We start from the raw sequence: 20183 nt of genomic DNA on the forward strand, positions 1-20183 counted from the left end.
GTACGCTATGGTTCCACTAATAGAACATTGTGGGTTGTGTTGCTCAAACAAACTTCAGCATGCATTTTTCATATAGCTGCATAGGTACAGCCACTGGGGGTGGCTTGAAATCCCCCTTTAACTTTTTCCTCTGCAGCTGCTGCAATCTCCATCATGACTGCAGGGGTTCTATAGTTCCATTCCTAGTCCCCCCTTTTCTTCCCAACTTCCACCCCAAGCATTTTCTTAGGATGACCACACCTTTGCAAAGCTGGTCCTTTATTTCCTCAAAGATAGGTGGTCTAATGCTATTTTAAAACAGGGTTGTGCCCCTTATCTGTTTTCCAGTGCAATTTCTCTGGATTATCCAAAGTGCACCCACCTCCCATGAGATTTATATTTTCTTGATATATGTATTAAAGCACTTAACTTACTAGGCTCGTTTGTAGCCAAGGCATCTCTAATGCATCATCTAGATGCAAATTAATGCCACAATCCCACAACCCCTTAAGTATGTGTTCATCTTTAAATCCATGAGCAGTCACATTAAGTACATACATAAGTGTTAGTAGGTTTGGGACCTAACTGTTGCATTGAGTTTACTGCTCTCTGCCTTTGCTTACTTTAGTTGCTCTTATTTGTATGCATGTTCCTTCTCTAAACAAAAGCACAGAAAGTGTAGTCGGCACCGTTACAGACATCACAGATGGCTGTTGTACATTTACAGTGTTTCCCCATTAAGTGCAGGAAATACCACAAATACAGTGGTAAAGTCAAATATTGAAGCACAGCGAATGGATTTTTTTAAAGGATACCCACTGTATGTGGCACTTTACAGAACAGGACAGTTTCCCAAGAAAGCTGGGAATTGAGTTGCAAAACCCTCCTGGGTTAGCCCTAGTCAATCCTCTTTACTCGGGCCAAGATCCCAGTGACTTGGAGTCTTGGGTGCACAATGAGTACAAGATCCATCAGCTTCTTGCATTCGTGCTTTAGGAAGGGAGACCACAATGGGTGTATAAGAAATGCAGGCTTGTTACCACTGATTCCTTGGGAGCTTGGCCTCAGTAAGGAGGGCTCAAGAGGGCCCCAGCATAGTAGGTTTTCCATGCTATTCCCCCACCATCAACACACACACACAGACACACACACACATATTGAAAACCTCAACAAACAAATTTTCTCATAAAAATTAAGTTACATATGTTTAATCCAAAGACACACAGACTTCCCTGACAGTAATATTTCACTGCTAATGTTTCACTGTTCACAATAGGGGAGGGGAGGGTATCTAGAAAGGATAGATATCTAGTCCTTAGACTGAGGGAGACCCAGGCTCTGTTCCCATCTCTGCTATTGATTTGTGGGACCTTCGGCAAATCACCTAGTTTCTGTAGTATGATGTTTCTCTGCCCTCTGTAAAATGGAAATATTTCCCCACTTTATGCAAACATGGTGAGCTGTAACTAATTCTGTTGATTCAGACTTGCAATTTTATCACAAAAATCTGGTAATATTTGCGGTTGTTCTTAAAGACCCAGCTCCTGGAGTCAATTGATTTAATGAAAGCATAGATTCTTATGTAAAAATAGTTCCTAGACCATGTGGTTGCAGAGAAAAGCGTGAAAACATTAACCCTAAAAGGCTCAAAACTAGAAGGCAAATAAAAAGAAGCCAACATTCATTATTTAAAAAAACCCATGATTTTTAAAGCCAGTCTCTTGATATTTGGGGACTTGACTTACTTTTGACCACTTGGGGTTGATCACTGCTGTAACACTTTATTATCCTTGGACAGAAAGTGCTAGAGATGTGCATTTTTATATTTAAAAGCCTAGTATGCTTTTTGAAAATACAAATCTCTAAAGAGAGTAGCCCACGATGGACTCTTACAGTACAGCTTTTTTTGTCAAGACGTGGGATGACTTGATCTTCTCTGGCTGGTCTGTGCTAAACAGCCTTGTTTACGGAACACAAAATGCCAAGTGAATGCTCATTTTCACACCTAGCCTTTTCAAGCCATTAGATGCACCACTCAGGAAAGTCAAATATGCTTGGGAGCTAGAAAGGCCATTTTTAATTAATGTCCCCCCCTTTTTTTTAAAAACCAAACTGAGCACACAAGTTCTCTTCCTCTCACCCCCTCTCTTAGTAATTATCTACATGTTTTCACATCATCCCTGCTGAAATAAAGCAGCAGCATGCACACCCCATAGATCTGCTACCCTGCCTTTGACTGGGGAGAAGCAGGCCCTGGTCACACTATTGCTACTGGGCTTTGCAGGGTAAGATTTCTTCCTCTCATGTCCCCCATCTGACCTGCCCCCTCCTCACTTATTTACAGGGAGGTTTCCTCGGGCTGGGGAGTTAAATTGAAGCCTCTAGGGCAGGAGGGCTGGACCAATTTGTACAATGGGGGGTGCTGAGAGCCATTAAACCAAACTGTAAACCCTGGATGTGATGGAAACCACTTCAAACCAGCAGCAGCACCCCTAGCTCCAGCATCTATGCTCTTGTGCCCTTGAATTATTATGATTATTTTGCAACGTGTGTTTCCATGGGACATTTAACAGCGCCCTATATTTTTAACCTGACTCACATCCAATCTTTCCTACAAATGCTCCCTTCCCCCTTCAGGGTTAAACCCGAGCCAGAGAACTATAGCTTGAAGAGGCGGCGGGGACTGGGGGGGGGGACCCCAAACAAAACACCAATCCAGGCAGCCGCAGCTTGCCAGCCCGCTGCGTTTCCTCCTTCGCGTCTTTCAATGTGCTGCACTGATTGTGTCTTCTCCGCACACACACACACACACACCGGCTCGCCCACCGCCTTTCCATCCGCTGCACCCGAAAGGAGCGGGGGGGCCGGGAGATGCTGATGGGGCAGTGGAGATGATGCTCCATTAGGCGGCGGGTGCAGCCGCTGCTCCTCGCCCGCAGCCTGCTAGGGATGGAGGGGGTGGGCGGGGGGGGGGACAACAAATACCGCAGCCATGCTCGGCGGGCATTGCAGGTTACACATGGCACCCGAGCGCTCAGACAAGGAAGAGAGACGCGAACAATGGGTGTGTGCATCTCCCTCTGCAGCCCGGTCCCACGGAGGAGCCTGATTTCACACGGGAGCATGGACAGGGCTGTTTGGTTCATGCGGCTTGTTTGGGGCGCGCTTGTTCCCTTTTTTGTGTTTGTGGAGGGGGGGGGGATACAGCCCCCGCCATGCAGAATAGGAGCCCGACGCTCCGAAAGCAGCCCGAGCCCGCCACCGTCTAAACCCACCGAGACATCAAAAGAGAGCGTTCAGCAGAAGACCCGCCTGAGTCGTGAAACGTGGCTACAGGGGAACTAAGATCTGCCCAGGGTTATTTTAAGTGGCATGGGCGCCCTCGTTTCGTTTTGGTGTATGTAGAAAGCATGGCTTTTCTTTTTAATTCGGTTTAAAAAAAAAACTCCCAAAATACCAATGTGATAGCTGGTCTTCTCGAATTTTGCTGGTGGATTATTTGGAGCTCTCCGATTTAGATTGTAAACTCTCTCACCTTCCTTGGAGGGGAAAGGATGTCCCGTTTTGAAAATAGCTCCCTCTTTCTAGCGCTAGATCTCAACGACTTCCTTTCTCCAGCCTGTTCCCTTAGCCAGGTGGTAAATAGGTCAAAACATCTGAAATAGTGTGACTACAAATGTTCCCCTCGTTTGTTCAGCTTTCAGGCCCTTGTGATGTCCTAATTTCAGGTTTTTGGGTCACAATACAGCCTTTCATGACAGACAATTTACCGTTTGTTTCTGGGAGTGCACACCAGGCACTGTGCAAATACAGGTTCTGCACTGGAGAGCTCAGTCTCCTGTGTGCCAAGTGATTTATCCTATGGGCAGTAGTTCAGTACACAGAGCGTGGCTAAGCAGTGCCAACTCATGCGTCGTGCCATTTTTCGCCAGTGGGGAATTTGGACACTCGTGAGGGGACAGCCAGTGGGTGCAGGAGATTTAATAATGAATTCGAGAATTTCTTAGTTTAGTCAAAGCTGCTAATCGCAGCCTAATAACAGTTTGAACATGTATCAGAGGGGGAGCCGTGTTAGTCTGGATCTGTAAAAAGCAACAGAGGGTCCTGTGGCACCTTATAGACTAACAGATGTATTGGAGCATAAGCTTTTGTTGGTGAATACCCACTTGGTCAGACACAGTTTGAAGGTGGTTCCTTTAAAAGTGTGGAGAGGCATTTCTCCCTGCTCAAAAAAAAAAAAGCCTTATAAATACTCCATGCATTTGAAGAAGTGTGTTTTTTTACCCACAAAAGCTTATGCCCAAATAAATCTGTTAGTCTTTAAGGTGCCACCGGACTCCTCGTTGTTTTTGTGGATACAGACTAACACAGCTACCCCTCTGATAACAGATACCCCTTCCATCATCTGTAGACTTGCAGTGCTGAATAACTCAGCAGTTCCTGCTCATAGTTCAGCTTTAGGGTGCTACCACAGGCCTTTCCTTCTTTGTATTACAGTGGCACTCCTGCACTTCCCCACCCAGCTCCAAAGAGATTCCCCTCTTGTAAGAGCAGTACAGAGACAGGTGCTGTGCAAGTTTCACAGTGATGCCAATGGACCTCAGTTCTGAGCAGCAGTAGCCCTTGGTTCTTGAGCCTCTTTTTAAAAGAAACTGCCAATCATTCCAATTTGTGCAATGGATAGACAGACTGTGCAAGGGGTGCACACACTGTTGTGATTGTGGATAACTTGATAGAATCCTAAAACTGGAGATCCGAGATCAAGTTTGGCTGTAGGTGACAAGTGAAAGTGACTTTGGAGTTCTTATTCAGGTCAACCAACTACCATCTCAGCCAGGTTAATTCATAATCCTACAGCTTTTTACAATAACCCATTTCCGTTTAGAAAGGTCCAAGAGTGGACAAACTGGAGTCTTGCATGTCAGGATCAAAATGAGTTGGCAGGCTGTCAATACAATCTATCTGTTCCTTACTGGACCAGTGCAGATATAAATAGAGGGGCAGAAAAAGCAGGAGAACTAAATCAAAAGCAATGGTAAGAAACAATACTATCAAGCTGCATGTCCAGCAAAGTGCTGCAGGGATCAATGTTGGGCCCTGCTCTGTTTAATGTTTTCATAAGTAATCTGCAAGTGGGGAGTAAATAAAATAATTCAATATGGAGATAATTTAGATTGACATCTCAAGTAATTAGCGTGCATGAATCCATAGTTTGGGTTCTTTATTACATGTTAGGCAATATATGTGCTACCTTATGGCTACATTGCAACCTTGTTCAAAATGCTAAGCATCTGTGTACAAGGTGTGAATAAGGGACAAAGAAGAATATTCACTACAGGGCTGTGTCACTAATTTTTCTCCCAATGAGGAAAACTTGCTCTAACATCCCTATTTCTTTGACTGTTTAGCAGACTGGATATTTTCCCCAGATGCTTTGTTCCTTACTTTATTACAGACAGCAAGTGTCGAGTACATATAAAGAAGAAAAAGGCAGAATGCAGCAGTTGAGTGATAGAGCAGTGTGAGGCATGCATCTTAATAGGGTGCTAATTGAATGGACGTAAGTTGAAAGCAGAGGGTGCGTATTGGGCTGCGTATTAATTAAGGAACAGTGCAAATGCTCAGTTTTGGAATAAAGACCAATTTAACTTTGTTTTCCTGTGCTGTGGTGTTTGGTAACACCTCTTCATACGTGCTAAAATTCAGCTAAATTTCTTTGTTGGATGTTTCACAGACGAATGGAGGTGTAAGATTATTGTTTTATTTATAGACTGAAATAAACAGAAGTGTTTGTATGATTTAGGATTATTTATAAATAGTGCAAGCCTCAAGGGGACTATCCCAATCTAGCCTTTATGTTCCCTAATTAAAACTTTCAGGTAAGATATTCAATAGATTTACACTGGTTTCCTTCAGGTTCTACTCTACAGTCAGAGGATAGACAGAGCTGTGAAGGGAAGGGAGAGATTTCACCCAAATGGGAAGAGAATCGGCATGAGAAACCATAAACATAGCTCTTTGTTGTCAAACTTCTACTGACATGCAAAATGTGAAACATTTGAGTGGTTCAGCCAGTTACAGGAATTGAAAATACAAATTGCCAACACCTTGTTAGCCCTGATTTTATTTATTTAGGGTGTGTACAGTCATCTAGCCAAGCGATGGCATCTTCAGTGGCGTGATGCAGTTCTTCTAGGCCACTGCTGGACCTAGTCAGCAGGCATTCCTCGACAATGTGCGGCATCGTCTGTGTCGCACTGCAGCTGCACAAAGCTCTGTCACAAAGGCCTCAGCAACACTGGTTGGCTGCACAGAGACCTTGTCCGGTCTGGAACCTGTTCAACAGGGACCATTGGTGACAGGGCTGGTCAAAACCAGGCGGGCAGATTGTGGGATCAGCGACGAGGGACTGGTTGGGGATTATAACAGATACCCATTCCTTTCGCCAGAGTGTTTCCACCCTAACATCCTGGCATGGCGACGTGACAGCAAACGTGCAGCAGGTGGTTTAAAAAGGTCATTGTGCAGCGGCAGGCTGGAGTTGGCGCGTACTTTCTCCAGTAACTTGCCAGTGGCAACCTCTCGTCTGATATGAGGAGGAGCGATATTGCTCAGAACTGGGAGCCATGGGAGTGGAGTCGGGACGTAGGGTGCTGGAGATGATACACTTGGCGTCATGTAACTGCGAATCCACCAGTTAGCCCTGATCACCACCTTCACCTCTCCCATGCATAGGGATTAGGGTTACACATAATAATGAGAGACAGCAGCAGAGGTTTGCAAAACCTCACTGGTCAAGTTTAGGTTTTCATAAGGCTAAACATGTCCATCTCTGGACTGAGAGATAAGGCTAGTACCCCTTCCTCAAGTCCCACCACAGTGCCCGCAAGAAATCTATTTTGTGTATCCCATTCCCTACTCTTCATGTCAATTATCTTCTTATATTGTAGTCTCCTTGGGACAGTGACTGTCTCTTCTTTGTACAGCACATCCGTCTACCACCCAGACAAGTGAGTAATCATCCAATTACTGCTCTTCTTCACTGCAGAATTAACTTGAGTTATAACTCCAGTCCCAACCACACGCAAACCCTTAACTCCATTAGGGTGGTGCTTTTAACTGAAGCTTGCTCGTTGGTCAATATGTACAGGCTGCAGTTTGAGTTAGCACAGCTTGTCAGCTGCTAACACAATCACCCTGTGCAGTCTGAGGATTATTTTGCAGCATGGCCGCTCTCACTCGAGTTCACTTGGGCGTGGATAACTCGAATTAACTTTGCAGTGAAGAGAAGCCCTTAGTGAGGGCTAAGCGGAGGAGCAGCTTGACAAAGTGTCAGCTAAACTTATTTATAATACATTTATACAATAGTCACATCTGATTTTTAAAGTGCATGCAAATATTTTAAGTGTATCCCATTTCCTCCTCTTCCTGTCAATTATCTTCTTATATTGTAGTCTCCTTGAGACAGTGACTATCTCTTTCTTTGTACAGCACATCCCACAACAGGGCTGCTGGATACAAGTATAATTTAATATTGAACAGCAGCAAAGACCATTGGTGGTTCAAAATTAGATACCATTTATCCCCTTTCCCTGAGTTTAGCAGACCAGGAGAAATGGGTCTGCTTCCCCGCCCCCTCTTTATTTATTTTTTTAAATGAAGTGTTCAGTTAAATAATCTAGACCTAGACCCTGCTTCCTGGATGACACCACCCTGCTTTCTCTACAAGTGACTTCTAGAAACATATTACAAAATGTGGCCCAATTTCCCACTAGACTAACTTACAGTAAATGTCAGCACCTGGGCTCAGACAATTTGTAGACCCCTTTGGGTCGTGCTTCCCAACATTCTAGAGTTTGGCAAAGGTGACCCCCAAAAGGGGAAGAGGGGATTTAGGCCCTGCTTTCTTTTAAAAGGGAGGCTGGGGGATGGGAGGGGACAGAAGAGAAAAAATTCCTCCTGCAGTGTAAATTCAAGTGTTACCTACCCCTGGACTAATGAAAAACTCCTAGAATGAGGACGTCAAAAATCATATGTAAATAAAACTTGATTAATTGAGAGGGGGAAGTCATTGCTATTCAGACTATTTGTAATTTTTTTTTTTTTTTTTTGGTTACTGATTGCTAACACCTATTACTAAAGCACTTAGAAAAGCTCTCTTTCTTAAGGGTTCAACACCTTACTTCTTCAATTAAAGGCTGAGAAAGCTACAAGTGCTGATTCATCCAAGAAATCCTGACAAACACAAAGATCAGACTTGAGATTCCTGCTGCTATTTCCTTTGGCTAAAAACAAAGAGGAAGAAACACTTCTTTTTAAAAAAGAACATGAATCATTCTTAATAAATAATAAAAGAGCAAAATAAATGAAGGCCATGAGTTATTTTTTCCCCTTGACATAGCATGTCTAGAACCTTGCAAGGCAATATGAACAGGAGCAACAAAATTCTCACTTACCTCAGACAGACCTAAAAACCTGTAGTAACTTCAGAGCTGTAGAAGGAGAAGCCGTCTTTGGGACAGGGTGAACCTCAGCATTGTGGGAAAACCTGTAGGGAGAAAGGGCTTGTAGGAGATCCATTTGTAAAAGGGGTATCTCTGTTGAACATATAGGAATTTCCTTTACCCAGAGCACAACTAGAAGTCTAAAAAGTCATTTTTTAAAAAATATTAAAATATATGCCCCAAGGCAAAACAGACTTCACGTAACTCACCTATCTGTGCCTCAGTTTCCCGATCTATAAAATAGGGATAATGACACTGCTCTCCTTTGTTAAAATGCTTTGAGATCTACCGAAGAAGAGCTTTGTGGAGTTTGAAAACTTCCCTCTTTCACCAACAGAAGTTGGTACAATAAAAGATGCCATCTCCGCCACCTTGTCTCTCATATAAAAGCGAGGTATTATTATTATATTGATTAAAGCAGTTCTGCTTCTAACAGACCTATGCCATAGGTAACTTCGAATATTATGGTATTGATCCTATACACCTCACTTACCCTAAAATTCAGATAGTATCACCAAACATTATCCTGCTATTCTTCAATACAAGAGATGTAAAGCCTCCAAGAGAATTTCTTCTTAACCCACCTTCCCCCCAAAATATCCCACAAGCTCACGCTCTTCCCCATACCTCATGGGCACCTGCAATGTTGGAATGAGGAAAATACCATCCAGTGCTCTCAGGACTATCCTGTGGCAATCAGTCTGCTCTATCTGTAACACATGTGCCAGTGTGAATCAAAGATAATATTACAAGATGCCCCTGCAGCATAAGCCAGTCATCACCATTGGCCCCAGTAACTCAGTCCCCTTTTGTCATAGATCGATGATGCTGCAGAGACAGCTGCATAGAGATCAAGATTTGCAGCCTCCTATGGGACACTCATTAGCAATGCTCCACAGGTTAGATATTGTCAAAGGCCTTTCCCCAAAACTTCCACCAGTTCAAACACTGAATCAGTGTTAAAGCTGGGGAGAGTGGCAATGAACACAAGGCTTTGACGGCCAGACCCATTTTTACTACCGTTTCATTTTGACTTACTCTCCAGCAGTTTTAACTGAAACTGGCAACCCAAGCCAGACATGCTAGTGCAGAGGTGGCCAACCTGAGCCTGAGAAGAAGACAGAATTTACCATTGTACATTGCCAAAGAGCCATAGTAATACATCAGCTTCCGCCCCCTCCCCCCGGCTCCCAGCGCCTCCCGCCCACCGGCAGTCCCGCCGATCAGTGCCTCCCGCTCCCTCCCTGCACCTCCTGATCAACTGTTTCGTGGCATGCAGGAGGCTCGGGGAGGGGAGAGGAGCGAGGGCACTACAGGCTCAGAGGAGGGGGTGGGAAGGGGGGGAGTGGGGGCAGGGCCTGTGGCAGAGCCAGGGGTTGAGCAGTGAGCACCCCCCTGGCACATTGGAAAGTTGGCGCCTGTAGCTCCAGCCCCGGAGTCAGTGCCTATACAAGGAGCTGCACATTAACTTCTGAAGAGCTGCATGTGGCTCAGGAGCCACAGGTTGGCCACCCCTGTGCTAGTGGTTCATCTGAACCAATGTCAGAACTGTCTTGTAAATTTCTAAATTTCTAGGACCGGATCTTGAGGGTGTTGAGTGCCCTCCACTCCCATTGCTGTCAATGGGAATTGCAAGTGTTTAGGACCTCACCAAAGGCGCTCAGCACCCCATAGGACCAAGGCTCACGAGAGGGATGGTTTCCTTTTTTCCAGCCTTGCTCTCTGATGAACTTGGTTTTGGCCAGCCTGCCCAAAGATCAGGAATTTAAGGATGTTTCCAAATCCCCAATGCCATTGCACTGCAAACATTCTCACAGTTATAAGTCGCTATCAGAGACTGCAACTTTGTGCAGGAAATAAACCCACATTATTCATGCTTACTTGTCTCAATTAGTAAGCATGCCCTGGGAGATACAGAAAGGTCAGAGAGAGGAAATAAGTATTGGCAATCTTGTCACGTTCCGCATGTAATCTAAGTAGCTGGTTTATTTAAAATGATCAGCCATGAAACAGTTAACAATTGTTGTGTTTGAAGTGCCACCATTACACAGTGCTGTCTGAGCATACAGACAGAAAGCAAAAATAATGTAGATATGTGACCTGCCCCCTCCACTCAGTTGGATGTTAACTCAGAAGCCTACTAATGACAAAGTAAATGTTAATCATTTCACTATGGTTATTTTAACAGAAACATCAGTTATGTTGGGGTGGCAGGCAGGACTTGAGTGATAATTGTATTTCACATCTATATAGCGCACATCTCAAAGCACTTTATGAAAGCATATAAGGATTATTATCCCCATGTTACAGCTAGGATATCTGGGATACAGAGATTATGAGCTGCCCACGCCATCTGAGAAAGCGGGTAGTGGGCTATGGGGCTTTATAAGGTCTTGTATACATTTGTTCTCAAGGTATGTCAAAGATGCAATATTTTAACTAAACGTAAAACTGTTTGCTGAGTTGCACAGCCATGATTTCATCTCATGAGTATGTGCTTGAAATGCAAGGAAAATGTTGTCAAATATTTTACTTTAGAGGAGTCCCTTTCTGTTTATGCTGTGCTCCCATAGAGATACAGCATGCTTTGAATTTCACAGCTTCAGGGGAGTGAAGAGCCCTTGAGTGTATACATAAGTTGAGAATACGTTCCTAAGAATTTGTTCTCAGGGAGCAGTTTCCTTTAGTTGTGTTCTTAATTCCATGTCTTATTTATTTTCTTCTTTGCAATCTGGTCTCTCCTTTTCCAATTATTCAGTGAAGTTAAAAGGAGACACATTTAATAATGGATAAAAGGAAATATTTTTAAAAGCAACGTGGGGACTTATTATTGCAGGAACTTATTGGGACAAGAACAGCTACTTAAGTTTTGAAGAAAGTGCTAGTGATTCTAATGGATAATATCTATTGTTATGCCAGCAGTGGTTCTCAACCTATTTACCATTGTGGGCTGCATATACAGCTCTCTATGTGTTATGTGCGCCACATCCACACAATATATATACTATCTGCATGACCCTGAGGCTTTCACATGGGCTGCAGCTGTGTGCTGATTGGGCCGCAAGGAGCCCGAGAACCACTGCTATATAGAATATAAACATGCTAAAGGCTCTCTCTCCCTCTTCATTTTCCAGGACATCAGCTGGGGTCAAGTAAAACGTCCTCTACAGCAGTGGTTTTCAAACGTTTTTTCTGGCGACCCAGTTAAAATGGTTGATGTCCATGACCCAACTGAGCTGGGGATGAGGGGTTTGGAGTGTGGGAGGGGCTCAGGGCTGGGGCAGAGGGTTTGGGTGTGGGGGTGAGGGCTGCAGGGTGGGGCCAGGAATGAGGGGTTCAGGGTGTGGGAAGGGGCTCTGGGCTGGGGCAGGGGGTTGGGATGCAGGAGGGGGTCAGGGCTCTGGGCTGGTGGTGCAGGCTCTGGGGTGGGGAGAGGGATGAGGGGTTTGGGGTGTAGGAAGGGGCTCCGGGTTTGGGGGGGGGGCTCAGGGCTGGGGCAGGGGATTGGGACACAGGGTTGGGACGCGGGCTTACCTCGGGCGGCTCCTGGTCAGCGGCACAGCAGGGGTGCTAAGGCAGGTTTCCTGCCTGTCCTGGCACTGCGGATTGCGCTGCGCCCTGGAAGTGGCCAGCAGCAGGTCCGGCCCCTAGGTCCATGGCCCCCCCGCCTAAGAGCCAGACCTGCTGCTGGCTGCTTCTGGGGCGCAGCGCGGTGTCAGAACAGGTAGGAACTAGCCAACGGTACTTTTAACGGCCCGGTCGGCGGTGCTGACCAGAGCTGCCATGACCCAGTGCCTTCCATTCCACGACCCAGTTCTGCTCTACAGTACAGGGTTGCAATTCCAAGCCAATTAATAAGCATATTGGACATGCTCCAAAGGGTGACCCATTGAATCCTCCTTGGCTAGAAGAGATGATAGCTAAAAGGAAAGGTGTGCATGCCTGTAAAAGAGGCTAATAAGAGGGAGGGCACCAAAGATACAAAAGATCTAGCTCCTCAAAAAAGAATCTGACAGTTGCCCAGTTGTATGCACAGCAAGCATTGTCTCTGCTACCATGAAACACAACTCCTACAATCAATCAGCTAAAGTGTTTCTCCCTGGAGGGAATGAAGGCATCATTTGTACACTGCATTTCTCTTCTTTCCAGTGGCTCAAGGTCTCTAGGAGATCCTGCTAACAAAAAAATGCAGCCACACGATTATCACAGGAAGGCTGATGTTTTTGAAAGCTCTGTGGAGAACTTCATCTTTTCTTTATAATTAGGATGTCTGGAACATCATTCCACTTTTCAAGAGGAAAATAGGATGCAGGAAATTACCAGCAAAGTTGGTTGAATTACTCTGGTGAAGCATTATTGAAATCAACGAAGGAGCAGCAAGAAGCTACTCAGAGAAAAGAAGCTTCATTAACAAGACTCGGTAGGGATTTTTGAAAGACTTCTTGACTTTTTGCTTTTCTGAACTCCTCAAAGACAAGCTTGAGGTGGATGCATGTGCATTGGGGGGAGGGGAAATGGGGAAAAGGAATGTGGGAAATGCAGTATGGACATACAAAATGGAGACAACAAGAGGAACTGTTGAAAAGAAAATAGGATTATTATTGTGATTAAGAGAGTAATAATCAGGACTGTATAATGACCAGCACTGGCAAAATCAATCACCCTCGGTAATTGTATCTATATTACTAATTGAAACCGTAGTTTCAGCACAGTTGTTGAGAATATTCTTGCTAAAAGATTGACTTTTCTTGGCAGGGAAAAGATAGTTTGTTTACTTGGTAGCTCCAAAACCTATTACAGGGTGGCCCAACAGTAAGACCAGAGGACTGGGGGTCAGGACTTTGAGGTTCTCCTCTCACTTTGTGATCTTGGGCAAGTTACTCAACTTCTGCATACTTTCAGTCAGCCTACAAACAGTCCCCTCCTCTACGCGCTGATGATGTCAATTTTTGTGTGTGCATGCCCAGCTTGGTCTTTTCAGCACCAGTATGGGTTACCTTCTGCACAGAGATATGATGAAAGCACTGTTTCTCATTCCCAAGGCAGTTACTGTTAGCCAAGAGGGAATATTACTAAAGGACCAGATTTATAAAGGTATTTGGGCACCTAAAGATGCAAATAGGTTCTTCTGAAAATCCCACTAGGCACCTATCTGCGTCTTTAGACACCTAATTACTTTTGTAAATCTGATCCAAAGTCCCTAAACCAACAATAGACACTAGTAGTTGGAAATGTTATGACCCCTTGAATCTGAATGAGGCTACCTTATGACAAAGTAGGGAAAAGTTATGAGGTTTCTGACCAAAACCATAGAAATCAACCCATGTCTCTTTCTAGACCAGGGGTAGGCAACCTCTGGCACGTGTGCCAAAGGCAGCACGCGAGCTGATTTTCAGTGGCACTCACACTGCCCGGGTCCTGGCCACCGGTCCTGGGGGCTCTGCATTTTAATTTTAAATTAAGCTTCTTAAACATTTAAAAAACCCTATTTACTTTACATACAACAATAGTTTAGTTATATATTATAGACTTATAGAAAGAGACCTTCTAAAAAGTTAAAATGTATGACTGGCACGCGAAACCTTAAATCAGAGTGAATACATGAAGACTCGGCACCCCACTTCTGAAAGGTTGCTGACCCCTGTTCTAGACCCTTAAATGCTCAGTCTGAGTGACTGCCTTCCATCACATTTGTGACAGTCCACAGTCTTTCCATTCTATTTACGTACTAGTGAGGCAGGTGAGGCGTGCTATCTAGAGGTTAGAACGTAAGATTGGGCTTGACATCCAGTTTCTCTTCCGTATTCTGCCACAGTCAGGCTCTGGGACTTTGAGTAAGTCACATAAGTTCTCCATGCTTGTTTCCCCATATGTAAAATGGGAAAAGAGATTGGTAGAACTGACTAGGTTTTAAAATTGCTTTAAGAAAAGGGTTGTATGTGCAAAGTCTTACTCAATTTACATTTAATACATACACAGTTTTCCTAAATTTAAACATCATAATTCCCTTCTGCATTTTTATGAATAGCAGGACAATTAAATATATGTTCAGTCTAATATCTGTAAATCTCTCTTAGTGGACTGCATTCTTCACTTGTAGGGAGATGGATGATTTTATGTATTAAAGATACATAGATTAGTTTGTTGTTCCATCACTTTTCTGCGGATCCTACAGTATGTATAATCCTAAGCAGGGGAATGGAAAGCTGACAAGGCTTCTAAAGGTCTTGCATGTTCAATGAGTCTGTTTGTCTGTGTCTAATGAGAGAGACAGGAGGTAGAAAGACTGTTTTATAGATCATGTTGTTTTTCATTCTCCCTATTTCATGGTGTAGAGCAGGCTCCATAGCTGCACTGACTTCTATTGTCTGGTTTTCTCAGTTCACTTTGCCACACCTGCTACAGAAACCCTTTCCTGTTTCCAGTGGAATTCTAGCCATCCTCACTAATCTTCTCTTGCCTTTGATGTCCTTGTGAATCTCAGCTTTGTCCCCTTTCACTCCATGGCCCTCCTCCTCAAAAGCCTCCCAGGGTTTGTTTTTACCTCCCTCCCCCTCCTTCCTTTACTTTTTACTGCTTGTAACACTTGAGAGTTATTCCTTACTCACAGAGCGAATTCTTTCCCGTAATGTCACTTTTATTCCCTCTTACAAACAAAAACGTGATTGGGCTGGCTTCTTGTGTCCAATTTTGAACTTACAGTTTGAGTGCTACACATGATACAATCCTATTGTGTTTTTAACACTGTAGTCAAATGTTTAAATATGAAAAATAAATAACAAAATAAATTTTTAACCCATGGAGGCCTAAATTAGTTGAGAGGTGCACTTCTATTTCCTGTTGGATGTCATATGATACATCTGAAAGGGTCCGGAGCATGGTCCACTGAACAAGAGGCAGGAGAACTGGGTCGTATACCTAGCTCTGTCAGTGACTGTGATGTGGGTAAATCACGTTGGATTTCTGCACCTCCCTTTCCTCATCTGTATAAAGGGGGATGATATTGACCTTTCTACTACACTTTGAGTGATAACTGAAATATATAAAGTGTTCATTTCTCCATTGTATCCTCTTCCCCTGAATGTGTCATATAGTGATACTAGTGGATTGTTTGCAGGTTCTAAAAATTGCACCATCACTTTTATCATCTTATTTTTCCACATGGATATTGAGTGGACAAGACTTCTTTTATAATTTTTGGCAGACTGCCAGTGAATGTACTTGCTTTAGAGGAAGCAGATATACATTACTTAGGGAAGCTGATGTATAACAAATCATTGTCTTTCTAGCAGCATGTGCGCACAACTGAAAACGTACAATAAACAGGAGAACAGCACTTATGTGTCCCTGTAACACTCCCAAGAACACTTGTTCTAGTGCTATACTTTGATTTTAATTTTTTTGAACTAGGGATCACCTGTTTTTTTTAATAGGCTTTAGTGAAATGGTCTGGCACTATGGCAGTACAATACTACAGAACTGTATTGCTGCAACTTTGGGGAAAAAAAATAAGTGCCTCTTCTTTGCTTTGTGCATCTATTCCATTCATTAAAAACTCACATTTACAGTTGTTTCATTCATAATTCACTCAATCTAACCTGTATAACACAGGTCATAGAGTTTCATGGTTATTCCTGTATTGAGTCTAGTAATTTGTGTCTGAAAAAACTTACCTTTCAGAAAGGTATCCAGTCTTGATTTGAAGACTTCAATGAATGGAGAATCTTCCAGCTCCTTTACTAGTTTGTTCCACTGGTTAAGAAGCATCACGGATTTATCATAATCATTGATAAAAAGACAAGGCTCTGCCTGGCACAATCTATTTCTCCTTCACTAATCTCAGGCCAACCCCTCTTCAGTGGGTGGGGAATGGTTTGTAGTATATGTGGAAGGTTAAGGATGTGCTGAAAGCATGGTCACACCATTAGAGCACCAGCTTCAGTGAGATGTGTGTTCTATTCTCTGCTCTTCTGTGGCCACTCACACAAATCAGCCTCTTCCCCCCTCTGCACAGTAAAAATAATACTAAATGAAGTATCTCATAGGGTTCTTGTGATAAATAGTAGCAGAGTTTCCAATTCATTGAGTGGAAGACAGTAGGAAACTGATAGGATTTCTTTACAGCATAGACCATGTTAGTAGTGTCTAGTGAACCACCATCCTCATTCACAATTAACAGGACCTGCTCCCCTTCTTAGAGCGTCCCCTCCTATTTGTGATGTCATGACCTCCCTTCCAATCATGGAACAGCCCAGTGGAGACTATAGCAATTATCTACAGAGAAAAGTTGCATCACTTTAGCTGCAGTGGTACAGCTAAAGCAATACACCCACTCCCCCACTAGTCTAACATTGGGGTTCCCCCTCAGACCTCTTCCCCACAGCCTCCCTGTTCAATTACTTACGTCAGGCCAGCTTACCTGTGGATAGTTATACCGGCATAAATGAGTTCAGATTGGAGTACTATATTCTTATATGGGAAGAGGAATAAGTTGCACCAACATGAGCACATTTGCACTCGTAAAGCGTCTGCACTACAGCCGTATAACTGTAGTGGTAGGGGGAAAAAAAGTCACCCTCCTTCCTTAACCATCATTGTATAAAAGTAAAAAAAAAAAAAAAGTTTATCTGAGGCCTTTGAATTTTTCAAAGCTCTAATGCAAGAATACGTTTGTCCTTTTTGAAAGAAGTAATGGCATGGTTTTCTTTTCCTGTTCATTTCATCCCCTATTCCAGCAGTTCTCCAATTGTGGGTTGTGACCCCATTTTAATGGGGTCACCAAGGCTGGCTTAGACTTTCTGGAGGCTGGGGCTGAAGCCAGAGTTCAGGGCCAAGCCGAAGCCCACTGCCTGGGGCTGAAGCCCTTAGGCTCAGGCTTCAATCCCACCTCTGGGGTCATGTAGTAATTTTTGTTGTTAGAAGTGGGTTTGAGAACCCCTGCCCTATTCTGTTCTCAGCTAGTAATGACAGCCAGCACAGTGTGACTGGGCAAGTCTGCAAACCACCAGCAAGTATTCTACAGCAGAGTTCTAGAGACCTCTGGTGTAAAAGCGGTCTTCGTGTATTTGGAAAAAATAGCCATACTGCATTGCTCTGCTGAACAAATATGTATATAAATCCAGCTGGTTCCTCTAAGATATATTGAATTTTCTTAGTGAATTATAAATGTGGAGTTTCTGATAACATTTTATTTAATAGCAGAGGAACTGCTGTAACTATTAGAGGCAAACTACAAGACAGATGTAAAAGTATTTGCTGGATGGCTGGATACAGCACCTGCTCTATGGACATAGAAGCCAAATTAACATTTATGTATTATGTCAGTGTGTTATGTTTATTAAAATATGTAGCTGTTTCCCCAGTGTATCTTCTGCCTAGGGAAGTGTATAAAAAAATACTTCTGGTCAGTTTTTCCTTCTTTTTGGATTTAGAAAGTTTTTAATAAAGGAAGTCTTCTCCCACCAGACATCCACACTTGTTTTTTTACATTAGTCAGTCATTTCTTGTCTACCCTGGAAAACTCAAACAGCAACTTAAGAACTAGTAAAGTGATATAAGAGAATGAAACCTGAGAGGTTGTGGGGAGAAGGATTTTAGGCTGACTGTTAAAATTGGTGTTTGCTTTTGTTACCATCTGTTTGATTCCTGAACAAATATACACTGGGATGACAGGCTGTATGCGTTAAGATTTCAGACACTCACCTTTCCATTACAGTATGACAGCTTACCATCAACCTGAGTTTTCCCACACATTCTTATTTTAGAGAATGTAATAAAGCAAACAGATCACTAACAAGTTCAAGTTGTCTTTTTACATCACACAACAGCGAAAAAACAAACAACCCACACACCTTTTTTTAGTTATTTGCATGTCACCGATCTTGCCCACTAGATGGCTCTACTGTCAAAAGAGGATTTCATTTGTTTTTTTTCTAGCCTTCCTGAACAGTAACTGCTCTATTTTGTTTGTCCTTCTCTTTAAATTAAAAGAAAAAACCCCTCAGAAAGTAAATAATATTTTGTTTGACATTTATGAAGGGATTTTCTTCAGAATAATCCATATTTGTCCATTAATGTGTCTAGCAGCCCGTATGGTTAATCACAAGCCAGTACACAGGGATTAGCAGAAAGCACATATGATTCTAGACTACACAAGGCCACACTGAGTCAGAAGCAGAGCTGAGATTAGAACCAAAGTGTGTAGCCCATAATCCAAAGCTCAGAGCCTTATAAACACTCTTCCCCACATTCTCAACAACGTACACAATTCCAACAACATGCAAAAGGGAGTGAGGTCATAGTAAACACAATGTACAAATTGCAATTTACAGGGATGTGTTGCGAGGCACAAGACCTGAGCCCTATTTCTAAAATGTATTCCTCATTGTCCTCTTTTGCCAAGTTATTCTATTTACATTAACACTGAGGCATCTATGTGGAATTAATTTTAATTCACATAAAATTATGTGACAGACACTTGTCAGACCTGTAATAAAGGCTCAAAATGCACTTACTAAGATTACACAGTCCAACTTGTCCTTTAAAAAGAATTGAGCAGACACTGCATCATTTTTCAAGAGAATGTACAGATATCCACAGCTATAATAGGGAAACATCAGAGAGTGGTAATAAAAGGACACAGGTTAAAATCCACCCTGTGACAGTAGTGTGTGTGTTTTTACTGGTGCCTGTTGAGTGATTTAATATTTGACCTAGATGACCAATAACTGACAAAGTTCAATCATGTCATTTGACAGAAAGAAAATACTTAGTTACAGAAAACTATGTTGCGGGACTGTAACTATTACAATTAAATAGAGATGAACCAAAAATCTTGGAACTCAAAACAATGAGGTCTAGCAGATAGTTACTGGACTGGACATCAGAAACTTACTGTTCATTTTATGATAGACCAGAAGCTTGGAGATTTAGCTAAACCACTTGCCAATATAGAAGTGGGTTAAAGGACGTGGTAAGAGTACTAAAATGGAGGGGTAATTAATTCATGCAAACTATGCCCATCTCAAATTTTTAATGACTATATGTTAGTGCCACTGCTGTGACTTTGTGCACTAAAGATGTTTCAAACATTCAACACTGCTTTGAGTAGTGGTTAGATAGTGGATTGAGTAATGACATATCGTAACTCAGACTTCTTGTCTAGTTTCAAACCAATTCTGCAGTGTTGGCATAAGAAGCAAGTCACTTAACCTGTTCTGTTCCTCATCTATGAATCAGGATACCTATTTAAGAGGGAATGTTGCAAATATTAGTTGGTTCACGTGCACAGAACTTGGCCTTCAACTAATTCATTCATAACTGTATGCATAGTTATTGTCAATTTTGAACAAATTATACTTAAAATTGAAGTTGATTTAGGTTGTACGTTAACTGGAATGAACGTAAGTATGTTTGGCTGGCAGTGTATATTTTATAATATTTTCATTGTGTTAGTTAAAAGGTAAAGCTACAATACCACTCAAACGCTGTTTTAATTACACTACTCAATTTAGATATTATAACTAGGGATGAGGTTCTGCACTGAATACAGTGGACACTACAAGTATCAAATCAATCTAGTTCTATTATAGACTATGACATAGCCACACAGTAGTTTGCGAGTGACAAGTCTAAACAAGCTATTACCAAGCAAGATTCAGGGATACATTAAATTAGTTTGGCATTTTCCCAAAGGATTCA

This window comes from Terrapene carolina, unplaced genomic scaffold (genome assembly GCF_002925995.2).
Source record: "Terrapene carolina triunguis isolate 2854851 unplaced genomic scaffold, T_m_triunguis-2.0 Scaffold231, whole genome shotgun sequence".
NCBI classification, from domain to species: domain Eukaryota; kingdom Metazoa; phylum Chordata; order Testudines; family Emydidae; genus Terrapene; species Terrapene triunguis.